General features: G+C 32.6%; 1 protein-coding gene and 1 non-coding gene across 2 annotated transcripts in view; both read left to right on the top strand.

Annotated features, from left to right (window-relative positions):
* Nucleotides 1-15,913, top strand: part of LOC106662634 (alpha-2A adrenergic receptor) — a 403,288-nt gene that overhangs the window by 64,377 nt on the left and 322,998 nt on the right. The gene's annotated exons all lie outside the window — the stretch shown is intronic.
* On the top strand, nt 262-334 carry Trnac-aca. The gene has a single exon. It is a non-coding gene; the product is annotated as a tRNA-Cys (tRNA).

The following is a 15,913-nucleotide window of genomic DNA, read 5'->3' as shown; positions in this document are numbered from 1 at the left end:
GTGTCTATTGGAATGTTGGTGAGCAATGAGGAAGCACCTAGGGATAGAATGGAGTAGTGTGAGGGGATGTGAATGTTATTAATTTTGTTAATGAAATAAAATGAATCTTTTACGTTATGTGTTATCTGTGATGTTGGGAATATTCAACATTTTTTCACAGCTTACATGGATTTGTATATTTTAAACTAGATTCATTGTAAAAATGAGGGAAAATTCAAAAAGGGGGGTTGAGAAAGGAAGTTACCGCCCGGGTGGATCGAAGTCACGATAGCTCAAGTGGTAGAGTACCGGCGTACAAAGCCGAAGGTCGTGGGTTCGAATCCCGCTCGTGACACTGACTTTTTTATCTAAATCAAAACCTCACTTAAAGCTTAATTATTTGAAAAGAATTTTGGTCAATCGGACCACGAAACCTAATGGGTTTTTAATAAGGTTTGAATATTACAGAAATAACTATAAGCTCTTTAAAAAAAGTAAATTAAGTTTGTAATTTACTATGCTACGAATTCGAATACATTTAGTTCAGTTCAATGTGTTTTGCTTCATCAATCCAATTTAAATATTTGAAATTCATTTTTGTTCAGTTAACAAAGTATCGAACAGATTCAACCCGATTACACGTCATTTAAAAGTGGGAAAAAGAGGGAAAATTCGAACGGTTGTAGGTTGAGATGGAGAGTTGGTGTCCGTGTGGATAGAAGTCACGATAGCTGAAGTGGTAGAGCAGCGGCGTATTTAGCCGAAGGTCGTGGGTTCGAATCCCGCTCGTGACACTGACTTTTTTATCTCAACGAAAAACCTTAATTAATTTTAAACTAGGTTTGTAAATCCCAGGCCCTGAAGATGATCTCAATAAAGATCATAACGTTGGCACGATAAAGAAAATGTTTTTCTAAACCTACATTTACCAGACCGCATCTCACGAACTCCAAATAATCATTAATTAACGTTCTCTAATAGCACACATTGCTAATTATCTTAAATTAAGCAAAAAAAGTTTATTTTGTGAAAAAAGTTGAATTAAATAGAAAATAATAATTGTAAATATAATTTATAATACATTTAATCGTAATTCAGGTTGAAAAAACCTGACAAAAACCAGTTTTTATAAATGATAAATCGGATATTGGTCAGAAACGATTTATATCCGGGCTGCCCACGTCCATATACCACCGGATAACAATTTTCAATCAAATTGCCCTTATAAATTCTGAAAGGCACAATCTGATAAAAAGTTTTGCCGCAACTGAATTTTTTTATTTTTTCTTTAGTTTTTATGTTTGAGTAAATACCGGAAGAGGAGGAAGCTGTATTACCTCTATAGAGTTAATCCCCAAGGAAGGGAGCGGGGGACATGGTCAAACCGACCCAGCTGCCTCTCTAAAGCCCACAAATTCCTCCGCTATATTAAATTCCAGACCCCCAGCACTTTGTCTCCGAAGAATTTTGATGAATCTAACCGTGCCCGCTCCTTTCTTCAGTGTCCTAGGACTGCACTACGCACCTTTTGACATTGAATAAAGATGTATTATCAATCAACTTTCCTAGAGGCGATATTCCATTTATTCGATGTAACAAGTTCCAAAAGCAACTACTGAAAAATCGTTTCTTTATCCGTTTAGTTCAAATCTGAATTTCATGTTCGCCAAATCTGACTATAATCAAAGTAGAAATTGAGGTGAAGTTTGTTTAATTGACTCTGTCAAATGCAAGTTTGTTACCTTATTTGAATTAAACCGAATTCTCTTTATATATAAATTAACTAAATATAAAGAGAAATCCATATTATTAAAAAAAACTGTATTATCTTATCTTGATAATATTATTATTCTTATTTTATTCTATAGGTTGTTTGAAAATTCTTTGACCCACTCTTTTCCACTAGGGAGACAACCAAATACACACTTTTGTGAAATGTAATCTTTATTTTTAAAAAGGTATCGCTTTTGAAAGTAAAAAGTCATTATTAAAAAAATAAAAAATAAAATCTTGAAGCAATATAATTCTATACAAACCGGTGGGATTCTATTTTAAAAAGTTAAGCCAGAAACACACTTACCCGATGGTAGCCGACGCAAATCCAAGCTCCGATTTTTCATAAGGTTGCATTACCTCCGTCACGTCTACCCGATGCTATGCCACGCTAACCTACCCGACGCTCTGCGATCCCCACTGTCCAGATTTTCGTCGGTTAGCATCGAGTACAGTCGAAGACAATAGAACCGGACACTCATATTTTTATTCAAACTACATGTATTATTGTCGTTATATTAATTACAACATACTTATTTTAATATAAACCAAATTAACTGTGATAAAAAATTAGTTAGTTTTTATGTAAAAAATTAATTTTAATGGTTTGGTAGAAAATTAATCAAAACACCGGAATACGATTTTTTGATATAATAAATTTAACTAACAATTTATTGTACTCGCTTCAGCGGTACATATACTAAAATTGGAACAATTTATTTCACGGTTTTGCTCATAAAATTTAATTAACAATTTATTTCATAGTTTCGTTCGTAAAATTACACCATTTTGTAATTTCGGGTAGCATCAGAACAGGACAGTCATATTTTTTGTAGTTTATTTCAAACTAAGTAAATGTAATTTTTCGTTATATTAATTACAACATGTTATTTTAATGTAAACCAAATTAAACGATATCAAAAATGCGTATGTTTTTATAAACATTGTTTAATTAAGATGGTTAGGAGTAACTTTATTTAAAACAATTAAGTTTAACAAACAATTTATTAGATGGTTGTGCTCATAAAATTTAACTAACAATTTATTACAAGGTTTTGCTCAAAATAGTTCATTAAGAACAAAAGATGCGTTGCGATTGTGATAGTGATTATTGTGATAAACGCTGTGGACTTTACGCGACGTGTGCTTGCGTCGGATAGATGTGCACACCCCACCAAAACGTGGCAAGGCGTCGGGTAGCATCGGGTAGCGTCGCATGGCGTAGCATCGGGTAAGTGTGTTTCTGGTTTTAAAGTGGGTTTAGTGCGATAACCGTTGGATAAGGTGTGCCGACCGATCATTAGCTGAGTCACGTCAGGCTCGTATCATCCGTGAAGGGAATTGAAACGATGATTACTTAGAAGAAACAGATCAATTGATTTACTAGTTTCCCATTATGATCGGACATGCGATATGTTTAATTATTGTGAAAAAACGGTTTACAATACGATATCAAAGACTGAATTTGAGTAGTTTACATCTGACACTTTTACAATTCTCAAGAGATTTTAAATCGTTCCTTTGCTGAAAACTACTCCACACTGCACATGTCAAATTCGCATATAATTATTTACACTGCTGTTCCTTTTTAAATTTAACTTCGACTACTTCAAGTTGAATTGTCGGTAATCGGTACCAGCAAATTAAAATTTATTTTTCGTTCTTGTTGTCAATGCAACATGTTTCTGGCTTTAGCTTCAAACGGCTTCGGGTTGTGTGGCTTAACGATGAAGTTCGGTTTTCTTAGAGGTTGATGGGCTAATTTTGTAAATTATACGCTTACATGGGCACCGCGGCGTGTTTGGAACGCTTAATTAAACCGCAATTAATGGCGCAGGTGGAATAAGGAAGCGGGTGAAGTTGTCTTGTTTCACTAGCCAATTAAATATAAAATACAGCACACAAAACACAAACAAAGTTTTCTGCAAATCGTCTCAATCAACATCGTGAACATCGTTTAATGTTTACCTTTGTTTCATTTTGACGTACCTACAAATTACCAACAAAGAGTATTATATTGTATTCATAAACATTGATGTTGAGTTTTAACGAAAAAGACCTCGAACAGAAGTATTAATGTTTTAAAAATATATAACACAAACATCAGAAATCAAAAATATATTGCGAAAACAACAACCACAAGTATCGTAGTTAAAAGTCAACCAAACAAAACATCAACAAACATTGATGTTCCCAAAACATTATAGCACATGAAATTTATTGATGTTATTGGCTATTAAAGCATTAATCAATGGAAATTCAATTATTCAAAAATATCTAAAAGAATGTGATATGATTGAAAACACCAAGAACAAACTTTTAATTAAGTTTACTTCTTTAAATAAATTATTGCTACATTAATTAATTAATTACTTTGATTTAAGTTTGAAAAACATCAAAAAAATGGTTAGATTTCTAAGAAACATTGACAACAAAATGAACTGAAAAAATGTTAACGTTTGTAATTATTTTTTACTAATTACTATTGTACATTAAGTTGTAGAAAATAATTTCACTATTATTTTTATCATAACGTTGTTATGTACTTAATTTCTTGAAGTCGTGAGGAGAATCAAAAATGAGGTACTTTAGAAAAACACGTTTTTCATTGAGGCGACCTTTATTCGGGTCATTGTCAGGGCCTGGGTAAATTACAAAACACGTTGATTGGCACAAATATAATTTAAGATGTAAATATAAATTTTGAACCAAGTATTTCATAATCACATAAAGCGAGGTGCTATCCCTGTGGTGTCATATTGGTTTTGTGTGAAATATTATATGATTCCGTTAGGGCGGGGGGTGGCGAGGTAAATTTGAGAATTTTCTTTCGGAATGTTACCGGAAATCTGGAAAATTTACCGTGTCCCCATCCTGTCACCATCATAATAAACGGCAGAAATTCACGTTTCCCAACAGTTTTACACAAAACTAATGTTCCTAAGAGTTAGAGTTTTTTAAAAAGTTTTTCCTAAAATTTGCGCTAATATATATTGCAAATATGTATTATTTCATATACCACACGAATAAATAATAACAAAACTAATATGACATCACAAGAATAGCAGCACAATTTATGTGAGTATGAAATATTTGGTTCAAAATTTATATTTAAATCTTAAATTGAATTTTTTCCAATTCACCCCGGCCCTGAAGATGACCCGAATAAAGGTCGAAACATCGGCAAAAAATGAAAATTGTATTTTTTTATACTATTTCATTTATTACTGTAGAATAATTAATTTCATTTGATAATAATGTAAAGGATATGTTGTAATAAAGTTTGGGGGATTAATGTAACAACAACAAAGTTTTGTTTTGAACATAATACAATGTCCTGCAAAATGAATATGAAACGTTTTAACATGGAACGAGCTTAACAAAATGTGGCAATGAGTAGATTTAAGCTTACTGAATTTCACTAAAAAGCCTATACCCTGTGGTCACAAGAGAATTTTATTTATTTACATTATAGCGGTAAGGCTTTTTGCATGTAAAGTGAAAGTTTATTTTAGCAAAGTCTAGCGTAAAATAACACCGGGCAATGACCATAGCGCTTGGATTGGAATTGTTTTTCACCAGGGCTGTATCTGTTCATTTGAGTATGGTTTACACCGCAATACCTTCTTATAACCTGGTTTGAGAACGTCCCGGGAAGGGGAGAGAAATATATAAATTGCTCTCTCTTATTTGTTTTGTCAGGGGCAAATTTTCTTATTTCGGCTTAGTTTAATTTAGTCAGTCGGATGTAGCAAGCAATGTTCCACATCGGCATCGATCCCTGTCAGACCTATCCTGCTCTGAAGTAAAACCCGGACAGAGCGTTAACCCTTCCATATATATTATGTTCCACGGTTCTAAATTGCGGGATTTTCTTGTCTCAAACGCCCTCTTGTTGCGATTGCCTAAATCTATTGATAGTCTGTTGTTTCTCGAGCTCAACTTTAACTCATTGCTAAGTCATAGAGGCAAATTTAGTCTGTTTTAATATGTGGTGTTCAATTTATACAATTATGTTAAGAAAACTGAAAAAAGTAATAAAAACAAAAGTGGTTTTGGGATATTCGTAAGAATTTATTCTGAATGTGGTTCTATGGACGTTTCGGAAGGAGGTTTTGTTGGTTTCATACATATTATTCTCCCTAATAGTGTGATAAAATATAAAAATTATTTAAATTAGCTGAAAGACAAGATGTTGTGTTTTCTAATGGTTGAAATATTGTTAAATTTCGATAAAACCAAGAGGTGTTATGAATTTTTAAGTGGAGAACACAAATTGCCCCCGACTAATACAGTCAAAAATTATATATTTTTTGTTTCCCATAAAAATTCATGTTTAAGGGCGATAACAATATCTTAAAATAAATAGAATTTTCTATTTACTTAATGAAAGCGTGTTTTCGTTTTTGGAATTGTTTATATCCCTAATCTCATTAATACAAGCTTGTAAAATATTTTCTAATACTAAACAAAAACAATACACAAAACAAATGGACTAATATATCATAACTATAATTCATCAAAAATATTATATAAATTTCTTAAAATATGGTTTATTTTCCTATTAGAAATCTATCGACCTATTATCACCAGAAATAGGGTTGATTTAAATCTGCAATTCCACATCGATAGGTATACTTGTTAATAAATAAAATCTTTAAACATATTCAACCGTTTTTATGGTAGTAGAAAAAATGTACAATACATTAAAGAAAAAACGAATCATTGGCAGAGTGAAATGCTCCTCATGTTGCTTCCTGCCGACTCTTCAATTTTTATATCCTATGCAAACTCTGGCCATATTATATCTGGTGGTCGGGGTAGAAGGTTTAACATTGTTGATTGGAAAAAGGTTTTCCCAAATTTTCCCTCTCTGCAAAATTATTTCAACCGACTGTCTTTAGTCTTATAATCTCGTTTTGTCCTGATTGGGAGTGTTCTGGTCCAATTTTCTCTGCCTCTGTGTGGGAAGAATAATTTTTTTTTAAGTTCAGAAGAATTATTTGATAGATCTGATTTCAATAGTTTGGTTTTCGATCAGTTGCGTTTTGAGTGGAAAGATATTTGATGATTTTGTTCGGGTTTGAACAATATTAGTAGGCTGTTTAATCGATTTTAAAGAATATAAAGATTTTTTGGACCTGCTGAAAACTTATTATTGCTCATGTTAACACGGGACGTTATGTTTATGATTTTAGTCAACCTGTCATTGTACATCCTCCGCCACACCACACACCCTTTCAACTTATTTCTACTTGTAGCCACGGTGTTCACTAAAGCAGGTAGTTCTCTCTATTTTCAACGGTTGCATCGATTAAGATAGAGCGAGGAACCGGGAATCTTTTTTCAGAGGCAGAGAGACCATATCGAGCCATTCCTTAAGCCGGGAACGCACTTATGCGATGCTACGCCATGCGACGCTACCCGATGCTACCCGACGCCTTTCCATGTTTTGGTGGGGTGTGCACATCTATTCGACGCAAGTACACGTCGCGTACAGTCCACAGTGTTTATCACAATAATCACGATCACAATCGCAACGCATCTTTTGTTCTTAATGCACTATTTTGAGCAAAACCTTGTAATAAATTGTTAGTTAAACTTAATTGTTTTAAATTTACTCCTAACCATCATAATTAAACAATGTTTATAAAAACTTATGCATTTTTGATCTCGTTTAATATGGTTTACATTAAAATAACATGTTGTAATTAAAATAACGACAAAATTACATGTACTTAGTTTGAAATAAACTACAAAAATTATGACTGTCTGTTCTGATGCTACCCGACATTAGAAAATGGTGTAATTTTACGAGCAAAACTATGAAATAAATTGTTAGTTAAATTTTATGAGCAAAACCGTGTAATAAATTGTTCCAATTTTAGTATATGTACCGCAGAAGCGAGTACAATAAATTGTTAGTTAAATTTATTATATCAAAAAATCGTATTCCGATGTTTTGATTAATTTTCTACCAAACCATTAAAATTAAATTTTTAAATAAAAACTAATTATTTTTTAATCACAGTTAATTTGGTTTACATTAAAATAAGTATGATGTAATTAATATAACGACCATGTAGTTTGAATAAAAATATGAGTGTCCGGTTCTTTTGTCTTCGACTGTACTCTATGGTTCTCGACGAAAATCTGGACAGTGGGGATCGCAGAGCGTCGGGTAGGTTAGCGTGGCATAGCATCGGGTAACATCGGGTAGCGTCGCATGGCGTAGCATCGGGTGTGTTTCTGGCTTAAAGCGGGAAACACACCCCATACAAAGCTACGCGACGCTAGCCGATGCTACCCGACGCAAATCCTAAGTCCAATTTTCCATAAGTTTGTATTACCCCCGTGCACATCTGCCATAGCTACGCAACGCTACCCTACTTTACGCTATGCGATGCCAACTATCCAAATTTTCGTCGTGTGGGATCGAGTACAGTCGAAGACAAAAGAACCGGACACTCATATTTTTATTCAAACCATGTGTTATATATATTATTATTGTCGTTATATTAATTACAACATACTTATTTTAATGTAAACCAAATTAACTGTGATTAAAAAATAATTAGTTTTTATTTAATGGTTTGGTAGATAATTGATAAAACACCGGAATACTATTTTTTAATATAATGAATTTAATTAACAATTTATTACACGGTTTTTCTCATAAAATTTAACTAACTATTTATTTCATGGATTTGCTAATAAAATTACATCATTTTTGTCGAATAGCGTCAGAACAGGACACTCATATTTTTTGTAGTTTAATTCAAACTATGTATATGTAATTTTGTCGTTATGTCAATTATGACATCCTTATTTTAATGTAAACCAAACTAAACGAGATCAAAAATTTATGAGTTTTTATCAAAACTATTTAATTATAGTAGGAAGAAAATCTGATATATATATCTGATAAAGATATTCTGATAGGAAGAAAATCTATCAAAACACCGGAATAACTTTATTTAAAACAATTAAGTTTAAAAAACAATTTATTACATGTTTATGCTCATGAAATTTACCTAACAATTTATTACACGGTTTTGCTCAAAATGGCGCATTAAGAACAAAAGAGGCGTTGCGCTTGTGAAAGTGATTATTGTGATACTCGCTGTGTGACTATAGTGGCGTGCTCTTGACGTCGCATAGATGTGCACAACTTGCCAAAACGTAACGAGGCGTTGGGTAGCATCGGGTAGCGTCGCATAGAGTTGCATCGGTTAAATGTTCCTCAATGGTACAGAAAGTAAAAACTTTGAATTATTTTTCTTGGTTCCTCGTTTCAACCGCTTTTAAGACTGTTAACTTTAGGCCGTATGTGAAATGCATTATCTTAAAATAAACAAATGAAATGGCTAGAAAAACATCATATAAGTTAAGCTTAACATTCCAATTTAAAAATTCAACAAAAAATACTGACTTTTGCGACATTATTAATATAGCATGATTGAAAGATACTTTTATGTATCTCTTTATTTTATCAATTCAGAAGGAAATCATTTCCAAATAAAAAGGCACTATTAAATATACACATACTGAAACGAAAGCTGAAAATAAAATCTGTCTAGATTTGCAAACATTTGCTATATTTGATACATCCTGATTCTTTTAAAGGTCCAAAACGTCTTAGTTCGGTTCTTGCGGGAAAGTTAAGACTACTCAGAAGCGAAGGAAAGGGCTGTTGTCACATTTGTGTTATTTAGTTTCAGAAATGGGGTCGCCGCTCCCTCAGGAACTGGCAAACTGAGATGGGGTCGGGAAATTCTCCCTTCGCTTTTTTAAACATTGTAATCTACAACGAATTACTATTATTCGATTATAAGATTTCATTGAAATAAAATAAAAAAAGGAGACGAAAAATACCTAAAGTCAATTTGTTTCACGAGGAAAAATACGATATTCATGTTTATATTTATACAAAAGATTGGATATAAGGTTTCCACAGTTCGTATATGTTTTTAAAACTCTTCTAACCAGATAAAAGTTTTTAGATCAAAAGTTCATTGCATATGTTTTGTCCTCTACGGACCTATTTTTTTAAAAGTTGGAAGGCAGCAAAAGCAAACAAAAACAACTTTTGTTATTATTAATTCAGACTTTAACAAAAAAGTTGGTTAAATTAACTATACATTTCAAAACCTATTTTCAGTTAACAAAGAATTGAATGCTTATGGTTATGCGCAGTAAGTAAATTTACAGAAATGATTGACAACCACAATGATTTTTTATTTTGTATTTTAATATTGATTAGCGTTCTTTTTAAAAATTATCACAAATTTAGGTTGCGAACGATATCTCTACAATTAACGGAGAGAGAGAGAGAGAGAGAGAGAGAGAGAGAGAGAGAGAGATGAATTTTGATCCTTGAAATTTTGTCTTGTATAAAATTTTTTGTTTAGCCCATTATGTTCAGTGGTCTATTGACCAAATTATTCTTTCAATTAATTATTCTTTTTATGTAAGGTCTTGGTTGAAATGAAGAAGTTAGTGTCACGAGCGGGATTTGAACTACGACCTTCAAAACACGATAGCTGAACTGGTAGGACCAATTGTATTGAGCCGAAGGTCGTGGGTTCAAATCCCGCTCGTGACACTAACTTTTTCATTTCTACCAAAGCTTACATAAAAAGAATAATTTCGTGTTATGGTTAATTTTGTGTATATTGGGGCGGTCTATGTATCTATCTTAGCACTAATTAACTTGGTCTTTAGTCTTTCAGGTCCAGTTTTCTTGGTGGAAAATAGTTTGCAAGCTACTAGCGAATTTTCTCTGTTCCAAAAGATGTTTTGAAGGATTAGGCAAGGGTTGTTCCATTTCCATTCTTATTCTTATCCCCTGATTTGAGAGAAGTTTGAAAGGGGTTGAAGGCTGTCACGATTTTTTTATTTGTAACCTAAGTAAACATATAATCCACTAGATCATTAAATTTGGTACTCCGGGCAGGATCGTTGAAATGGTATGATTTTATAAATTGTTTTCGATCTAGTATAAACGTATGATGATGGAAAAGGATATTATCACATGAATTTGTTGGCTTTGAAAATATGCAAAATGTTTATATACAACAGGATCGGAGGTCCATGTAAATTATGACAGCGTATACCAAGGAATTCGTTTCAAATGGAAAACTCCCACCACAGTTCATTTAAGCAGGTGATGCATGGTTTTTCGAAAAATACTCCAACTTGAATGTACATGTATTCGTTTTTACTGTCTAACAGGCACTTAGAAAAAAATGCCTTTAACAAAAATCAGGTTAATCCTGAAAAAGGAATCTCACAATCTTAAAGAACTGTTAGTTCTACCACTTCAGTTTTGATGACGTACTTCACTTTTATCGTTTTATTCATCAATCATCACACACTTTTGAAAAGAATGGCATAGCGGAAAGAAAGGAGCTCCAGCCGGCATAGGCCAGCTGTAGTTTTTGTAACAATGCCAGTTGACAATACGGGTTTGAGTGGCGTAGTGAACCAGCAGGAAACATTGAGGAGAGTGTTTGTTTGTTAGCGGCGGTTCCTCTAATGAGCAAGTGCCCACTTCACCTTATACGTAGCTTGTTAGCACCCCATCCCCCAACATACCCGAGACGGACCGGCGAATTTATACTCTTTAAGGTCAGGGAGTTATAGGGCACACTAGAAGACTGATAAAACCAATAGGCGTTGGGTTTAACAAGCGACATGCTGACCAATCATATTTTATCATGATACAAACTCGATAATCCGTGATGTGTGAATCAAATTGGATCTTTTGAAATTTTTATAACAAGTTGAACCATAGGAGAGAAAACATTCTTTTATATAATGTACTTTACATAGCAACTGGGGTGATTGTTTAGATGAAAACGAATAATTACTGACAAACAGTTTTCTATTCAAATGTGGATAAATAAAATGATAATTAATCAAATATTACCATTATAATTCAAAAATCTCTTTCCCAATTAATTAAAAAAACCCTACTGCACAAGGAACTACGTTTTGTATCGTAAAACATATTTCATTATCCAACATTGCAGATGATACTTTTTTATAATGTACTTTATAAACAAAAAAATCATAAACAGCAATGTGGTTTGAGTCTTAATGGGAAAATTAACAGTGTTTGACAAAAATAGTTTTATTTGAACTATCATAAAAAGAATATGATGATTTGATACAAATATTTATTACCCTTTTGTATTGATAGGAGTTTACAATTAAATATTGAATTTGTATTCTTCAGAAATTATTTCGAAAAATTATCGCAATTTCATTTATATTAAACGTAAAAATACTTAATTCCTCCAAATGTATTTGGTCATGTTCAGATTGACACCGTCTAGATATTTTTGTCATCATTATCAATATTGCCACGTCCAAACCCTCAGCCCAAATGCAAGAAAGCTTCCTTAATAATCTAAAACTTTCAAACTAATTTTATTATTTTTTCATGGTCGCCGTCCACAATTTTTAAGAGTTTTGAAGTTTCTTTGTGTACTGTAAAAGCACCTGTTGGCAGGTCGGTTCGGCCGAACAAACTGCCTTCCCAACTCATGATTTAAATTACGTATTTATGACAAGAACAAAATTATTTCTGAAGTTTAAACTTGTACGTATTTAAATTATATGTTTTTTTAATTGATTGTTTTATGTAAATCAAAAAGTTTAAGTTCATTTGACAGGTGTGAAATGTCTGTCAGTATTTAAAAAGTAAACTCATGACAGAGCATTCTTTGGTGGATATAACAAAGACTCTGTGGTATAACTTGAGGGCCTAACTTATAAAATGACCTCATCGTCAAACCGTATGATTATCGGATGCCAGCAGACAAACACCATGCATCAACTGTAACACATATGTTATAAATATGGCGGAGATTGAGGAATGGAGAATACATCGGACAGTGAAATGAAATCAATAAAAATATGCTAAAATAAAATTTTCAACTTATTTTAATTAATTATTATTTTTGTAAGGTCTTGTTGAAATTAAAAAGTTAGTGTCACGAGCGGGATTGGAACCCACGGCCTACCGCTTAAAGCCAGGAACACAGCCGAAGCTACGCCATGCGACGCTACCCGATGCTACCCGACGCCTTGCCACGTTTTGGTTGGGTGTGCACATCCTTCGCAAGAACTCGTCGCGTACAGTCCACAGCGTTTATCACAATAATCACTATCACAATCGCAACGCATCTTTTGTTCTTAATGCACTATTTTGAGCAAAACCTTGTAATAAATTGTTAGTTAAATTTTATAAGCACAACTATCTAATAAATTGTTTGTTAAACTTAATTGTTTTAAATAAAGTTACTCCTAACCATCTTATTAAACAACGTTTATAAAAACGTATGCATTTTTGAGCTCGTTTAATTTGGTTTACATTAAAATAACATGTAATTAATATAACGACAAATTTACATGTACTTAGTTTGAAATAAACTACAAAAAATATGACTGTCCTGTTCTGATGCTACCCGACATTAGAAAATGGTGTAATTTTACGAGCAAAACTATGAAATAAATTGTTAATTACATTTTATGAGCAAAGCCGTGTAATAAATTGTTCCAATTTCAGTATACCTCCGAAGCGAGTACAATAATTTGTTAGTTAAATTCATTATATCAAAAAATCGTATTCCGGTGTTTTGATTAATTTTCTACCAAACCATTAAAATTAATTTTTAAAATAAAAACTAACTAATTTTTAATCACAGTTAATTTGGTTTATATTAAAATAAGTATGTTGTAATTAATATAACAATAATACATGTAGTTTGAATAAAAATATGAGTGTCCGGTTCTTTTGTCTTCGACTTTATTCGATGCGACCCGACGAAAATCTTGATAGTGGGGATCGCAGAGCGTCGTGTAGGTTAGAGTGGCATAGCATCGGGTAGATGTGCACGGGGGTAATGCAACATTATGAAAAATCGGAGTTCGGATTTGCGTCGGCTAGCATCGGGTAGTGTCGCATGGCGTAGCATCGGGTAAGTGTGTTTCTGGCTTAATACGGCGCTACTCTACTCTACTTGAGCTATCGTGACTTCCGGTCTGGCGGCATATTGAGCCGAAGGTCGTGGGTTCGAATCCCGCTTGGAACACTAACTTCTTCATCTCAACAAAGACCTTACTTAAAAAGATTAATTAATAGAAATAATTAATATGGTCAATTATACCACTAAACATAAACGGATTGGAATAACTTATATAACTTAACTCAAAATAGCTCTGTCTTAAGACAATACTAGTTTGAAAAACATTCAACGTCATTATTCAAAGAGGCTTAAATGGAAAAACAATACAAAAGAAATAACGTGGAGGTCTTTGATGGTGTGCAGATGTCCATAAAATGGGAAATGGTACAACTATCGGCATAAAAGGGCCTAACTGTAAGTACCCTCTAAATTCAAAAATCTATTTCCCAAGGTAAAATATGTATAAAACAATAATTATTGTTTGAAATTCTTAAATAAAACATCAGCTGGAATTTAGAAAGTATTCTAGCTAAAATAATATTCCAAAGACGAAGGACGTGTTGCTTATACAAACTTACCTTAATGATCGTCCTGTACAGTACGATGACTTTTTGTTGACTCAGACTTTTATGACGGCATATTTCACACTTCTGGGAAAAATGTAGCCAGTATAAAATTTTACACGAGCGCATGAAGATGGAATTGAATAAAAATACGTTTTTAACCCTGTTACAGAAGTGCATCATCATAATTTTCAAACTTCCGCCCTTTAAGGAAATGAGCCATCGATCGACTCGGGTCGACGTATTCAGCCGTTGCACAATTCTAAAGAAACTTAGGCTTTCTTTCACCTGGGCTCATACCTTATAATTTTTTTTAAACCGTCAATCATCGGATCAAGTTTTCTGTTCACTAAACGTTCCATTTCCATTAAAAATTTGGATTTTTATGTTATAATCTTTATCTATTTTTATTCTTATTAATCAACATGAGGTAGTAATATTAAGTTTTATTTTATTCTGATTCTAGCATTACTGTCTGAGTAGAACTATTTGAATAAAAATTAAATTTATTCATTTAATTTATATGCTGATTTTCAAAAGAAAATAATTGGATTGGAACACCGTTCGTTCTCTTTAATTTTACCTTTTTTATATCAGAAATTTCCTACAGGACATTGGCTTTTAATTTAAATGTACACACTTTTAAAGATTTATAATAGCTGTGGCAAAGGATACAAAGGAAATTAATATAATTGTGAATTTTGCCATTACAAATGGTGCGTTGGCGGTGTCTGGTTTCGCTCAATCAATTCCATTAGTATACAGAGCTTTTTTTCAACGATTTTTTTTATACTCACGAGTTTAAGCTATTAGCTTAAACAAGTAACGCTCGACGCGAGTGAAATTGTTTCCCCTTCTATGTAAACACAATACAATAAATCCCGTAATCAGTTAAGTTAATATATGTAAATTAGTCGAGGTGTGAAGGCAAGGGTAAAAAGCAATTTCTGTGAGATTGAAATTTATTACCTTCGGCCGGCCATTTGAGAGACTTTATTAAAGCTATCAAACCTGAAGAATCGCGTTGCCTGTGTTCTATCTTTTTGATATTAATAAGTTTTGTATCCTGAGGGGTTTTACGCCCTTCGAAGATACATCATTTATTTGTTTTTTATGCTTATCCAGTAGTACATGTTTTTACAATATCCACTTATTATACAGAGAGCGTTATTTATGTTAAGCATATTAATTGTGAAATCTGTGGTGTTTCATACACACAAGAATGACACAATTACGCAGAAAACAAACAATTTGAGTTAGTACAAATACTTTGATTGAATATAATAAAAATAAATAAAAATAAATTTTGCATTGTATAAATTCATTTATTTTTAATCTAAAATTTTCTAGAATTGTATTAATTCATTTTTTTTAATCTAAAATTTTCTAGCATTGTATAAATTCATTTATTTTTACATCCTGCATGTATTTGTAAAATTTAAACAATGTTTATAAATCCCAGGCCCTGAAGATGATCTCAATAAAAATCGAAACGTTGGCAAAAATAAATTTTTTTTCTAAAACCTTCGTAACACCAGACCGCATCTCAGGATCTCCGAATAATCATTAATTGTGAAATCCATTCTTGTGTTCTTTGGGAAGAAATGGTGTTATCAGATGGAT

This window comes from Cimex lectularius, unplaced genomic scaffold (genome assembly GCF_000648675.2).
Source record: "Cimex lectularius strain Harlan isolate CLEC.00 unplaced genomic scaffold, Clec_2.1 scaffold30, whole genome shotgun sequence".
NCBI lineage: Eukaryota > Metazoa > Arthropoda > Insecta > Hemiptera > Cimicidae > Cimex > Cimex lectularius.
The sequence above is the reverse complement of the archived record's forward strand: the minus strand, read 5'-3'. Positions and strand labels throughout refer to the sequence as shown.